This window comes from Cynara cardunculus (genome assembly GCF_001531365.2).
Source record: "Cynara cardunculus var. scolymus isolate 2C chromosome LG 2, CcrdV1, whole genome shotgun sequence".
Lineage (NCBI taxonomy): Eukaryota > Viridiplantae > Streptophyta > Magnoliopsida > Asterales > Asteraceae > Cynara > Cynara cardunculus.
Genome location: NC_037529.1, coordinates 3,699,481 through 3,705,073, shown reverse-complemented (window position 1 = coordinate 3,705,073; position 5,593 = coordinate 3,699,481).

Here is a 5,593-nt window from a genome sequence, read left to right as displayed (position 1 = left end):
AAATTATGATTGGTTGAATACGGTTTGCACGGTTTGTACAAATTAAGTGGTTTGCATTTGATCGCTCCCTTATACATACATATATATATATATATATATATATATATAGGTGGAGATTCAAACGATAACACCTTCATTTTACGAGAACGGAAGAACACCCTTATCAAGTGTAATAATACGAGTGAGGGGACCGTGTGATGTGCGCATGACGTGTTCTACGAATTAGGTCGCGCCAAAGGTTGTCTACGTCTATGATTTAACATTACATGTGATGGTTTTGATGGATACTCGTGCAATGTAACGAGGTATATCACTATTTTAATGTTTTATTTTGTTCATTTTCTCCGTTGATATAATAACAAAGTGATTTATTATAATTTAATTTAAATTTAATAACAAAGTAATTTATTTTTGTTTAATCATATAATCTTTTATAAGAATGATAAGTAAATACTCTCTTAGAACTCAATGATTATTTTAATTATATTTTAAATTTTTAAAATGAGATGTTTATCGTGTATTTGATTATGTTCATCTGCAGTTAGTTACACGAATTCAAAAATAGAGTTTTAATAAGTTGTACTTGCGCACAATCTACTATTAATATTGAATTTTAAGTAATTTGCATCAATAAACAGTACTTCATGCATAAAAAATGATTTTTAAGAGTTTTTGTTAAATGCATTATTATATACTATAGATATATGCATACATATATGTAATGGACAATGCGATGTGGTGCGGATTGTTTACCCAAAACCGTAAATCGGATCGCATAGTGCAGTTTGGTAAAAAAAAAATTAAATCGCACCGCAAAAGTTCTAAATTACGCTTTACGGTTTGATGTGGACGATTTATGTGGTTTAATGGTCTTGATGAACACTCTCACCCCAAAATATAAATTAACTTCTATCATGGTTTTAAATTGAATTTGAGGTTATCATCAATCGGCCTTTGGCTTATTGGTATGTGAGTCATTTGCCTTATAAGAGGTCAAGGGTTCAAATCTCACTAAAGATGAGAAGTGTGTGTGAGTTTATTTGTTTTATTTGTCGTATATAAATATTATATACTTCAAAAATAAATTAAGTAAAAATGCATTTTGCATGCAATATATCATTTTTATAAGTTTCATTAATGTATTTGATGTGATTAAATAAATATATTATACAGTCAATGAAATATAACACAATATAATTTTATGAACACTTTTCCTATAAAAATAAATAAAAATTGTTAAATTTAAAATTTTGAAATATATTAACATATAAATTAGAATAATTTTTTTAAAATAATTAAATATATTAAAAAAATGGTTTATATACCGATTTAAATAATTTAATAAAAAAATAAAATAGATGCATAACAAGCAAGTCCTGCCACAAAGTAGAACTTCCACACGGTTTCGCGTCGTCGACTGTCAACTATTCGCAAGTGTTGACTTTTATTATTCAAAAGTCTCCATCTTAAATTAGACGCAATCAACTTTTTTTTTACTTTCAATAAATAGATTATTTATTTTAATTTTTGGATAATGTTAATTACCAGTGATTTCAACCGATTTTCTACTGAACTCGTTTTCAAGGACATTAATGTGAGAGGATATTTTTTGACTCATTGGCAGCTAAAGCTAGCCCGCGTAGGGGGCGGGATTGAACTCGAGTCCTATCTTCTATTCCAGTAAAATCGTTTCACCGCTTTGTCATCTCTAACAGATTCTTCAAATGAATATTGGGGTGCAGACTGCAGTAGATTCTCCAAATCTTCTCTAAAATGGAGAAAATATGAGAGAGACGGTAAATTATCTAAATTTGAACAACTCCAAAAAATGATTATTTAGGAAAGAGAAATTTGCATGAAAAAAGTAACGTACTTTAACTTGATTTTTATTTTGGGTGACGTACTTTCAAAACTTCCATAGTGGTACCTAAGATGTAAAATTTTACACATTTAAATACTCGGGTAACTGGTTGAAGCATTAACCGGTTACCATGCTGATGTTTCGAGTGATATGATATCAAAAAACGATACGAAAATTTTTTGTTTGACTATTTGTACGTGATGTCTTTGCTTTGTTCGAGATGTATGCAGCCGTATGACAACTCTCGATGGTCAACACCCCGGTAATTTAATTTTCTATTTCTTTTCGGTCCTTGTAGCTTGGCAAAAACAACGCTTTTTATCTCTACAATTGCAAATGATCACTATTGTTTGTAAAAATATCCGGATTTGATTCATTTTATAACGGCCGTTAAAAACTATGTTTAAATTAGGGGCATTTTCATCCTTTTATCTATTTATGTGTTACCCAATCAAAAACCACATGAACCAAATCAAAAACTTAATTTTGAAACCACAAGGTTGGTGTCTGATTGGTTTGAACTTGGCTCCAAATGTCAAAAGTATGTGAAGGTCCCAGGTCCAAACCCAAGAAGGAATAAAAATCCTCTTGTGGCCACAGAGGTTCAAATGCGGTGACTCCGGACTATCTGCAAAGCAGTTGATTGCCCTGGATTAGTCGGCTCGCATAGCGGGTTGGATATCCACGTTAATAAAAAAAATCAAATTTGATTGGATAAGAGACAAAAAAAAAATACGACAAAACGATAAAAATATCCCTCATTTAACGTAATTTTTTAACAGTCATTAAAGAGAAAGAGAGTAAATTCAAACGTTTTTACAAACATGATGGTCATTTTCTAATTTTAAAATGACAGGGACGAAAAATGTTGTTTTTGACAAACCATAGGAACCAAATATGTAGTTTACTCAACATTTTATTCATAACACGGTGACTGACCGTGATCTGACGACTGTCACTTCAACGTTTTGTTCTTTAGTGCAACCGTCGTGTAGAATAATCAGCCAATCAGGGGGCGTTTTCGTCAACTCAATATAAACAAGTCAAGTTGTATGTACAATTTATCTTACGTCGACAAACGATAACGACCTAATAAATATGGGGTTTAATTTGAAAAAAATAAAAACTTAGGGGCAGATTTAAAATAAATAAAACTTCGGCCACCTGCCCCAACGACTTTTGCTTTGTGCCACGCTTGACGCTTGTAAAGTAATTAATACTTAATATATGTTTTTTAAATACAATTTGATTTTATATATAATATATTTTATTGATTATTAATAATATAATATATTTTATTTCTTTAAATAAGACAAAATCAGAGCTCTTCATATAGGTCTCAAATTCGATTTGGTTTGACTTAAAATACAATTTTAAATGATATAATATTTTCAGAAATAGATTTTAAATGTTTTTTTAATATTTAAATTATAATTTTACAAACCAAATTAAACGAGGTTTATATAGTTTATTATTTATTTGTTTTAAAAAATATTATAAATTATTTATGTGAGTATTTTCTTTTATAATGACAAAAGAATTATGGATACGCTGTTTTGTTTTGTAATTGTGTTTTAATACAAACACAAAAAATAAAGTAGATGTTTGGTTAGAGGTATTAAGCAGTAATCAATGTGAATGAAAATAAAAGTAATTGTTTGGTTTTTTACAATGTAATGAGCTCATTCTTCCAGAAGCCCAAAATTTCATTTTTAGTTGCATTGACAAATTAATGAAATTTATGTTATAATAATATATAGAGCGTAATTATAATTATTACAATAATATTGGACTGGGTTATTGTAAAAAGATGTGTTTCGTGAAAACAAGTTTTCATTGACGGACGGAAATTTTCCGTCGGAGATTACCGACAAATTTGGAGAAAGTTGACTGTTTCTCAGGTTCATCGACTTTTGTTGGTAATTTACCAATAAATGCTAAATTTTAAAACGACATCATTCTTTTTTATTAACATGGATAACTTACCTGTTATGCGAACCGACTAATTCTAAGACAACCACCTGTTTTAAGGGTAGTCTAAAATTACTGCTTTTGAACCTTCATAGTCACCGAAGATTGGGGTAGGCTGCTGAAGACGCGAATGGTATAAAAAGACACATAGAAAAAAGACACGAATCTTCCATAATTCGTTCATTTTGTAACTAATCACATGTGTTTCATTTTTCTTTTTGTTTTTGAAAAGTTTAAGTTATTTCCATGTCTTCGTTTTTTGAGAATTTTTGTTCTGATTTTTAAGACATGGGTTCGAAATATTATATAATATCAAAAGGATACTCGTGTTATATAGCGAGATGTATCTTCATTTTAATGTTTTTTTTTTCTGTTAATATAATATGGTTTATATGACTTTGAGAAAGATAATGTTTTTACTTTTGAATAGAAATAAATTTGAAGACATCTTAAAAACTTGAAAATTATATCGATATTAATATCAAATGAACTATTTAAAAGTTTTTTTTTTTGTACAATTTATCTTATTCAAAATTTTATTATAATTTGATTTAGGTTAAATAGTGAATTAATTTATTTTTGGCTTAACAATAAATTTTTTATTCTGTTAGAATTCAATGATTATCTTAATTATATTTTAAATTTTTTATATTTAAAATGAGATGTTTATCCTATATTTGATTATATTTATCCGTAATTAGTTATACGAATTGAAAAATGTAGCTTTAATAAGTTGTACTTACGCATAATTTACTTGTAATCTTAAATTTTAAGTAATATGCATTAATATACAATATTTCATGCAAAAAAATGGGTTTTAAAAGTTTTTATCAAATGTTTTTTTTAATATAGTATAGATAAGCATTTTTTTCAAGATTCTGCTTCGCAATTAAAATAAAAAAAGAAATAATAAAAATGACGATGAAGAGGTTGGAGGTTAACGAATACAAGATGATAAACATTCCATTGGCAAGTTTGTATCAACAACAAATGATTGAGTTTAACATAATTTGTTAACGAAAAATAAGATGCATACCATGAAACATGGAACGAGGATGTAGTTGTTTAAGTATTTGACAAAAACACTGTTTTCATGTATATATTTGTGTATAGAATACGACACATACCATTCACGATCATATTTTACGTTAGAAGTTGCTTTTATCGATGCATGTCATAATCGTATTTAAGAATGGGTGTACGGAGTCGACCATCAGCATTTATGAATATTGATTATGCCACTCTAGAATGTTATAATTTTTTTGTATATATATATATATGATTGGATTCAGTTACGGGACACTTCATCTATCTTGAAATAAATATAAAGCTTAAATAAAAGAAAGCATTTGTTTTCAAATAATTATAAATTTTAGTGTTTTTTATTTTGATAAAAGCACTATTACATGTCTACCAAAATAAGTATCATAAGAAGAAAAAAGATACAGTTTTAAAAATGTTTATTTAAAATACATTTTAATTAACAAAATATAATTTTACTCTTAACTACAGACAACAAATTTTGAAACAAACTAAAATAGTAATATAAACATTTATTTTGGGACTGAGAGAGTATATATATATATGGTTCACGTGATACCAAAGTTTTTTCGTGAGACTCGTAAGACCAATTTATTTCATTGATCAACTTTATAAGCTAATAATCTAATGGTCTAAAGTTGCACGGTAACAATTTTGTGATTATTGAGAAGTCTCGTGGCAATTATGTGATTATGAATGTTCATATATATATATATATAT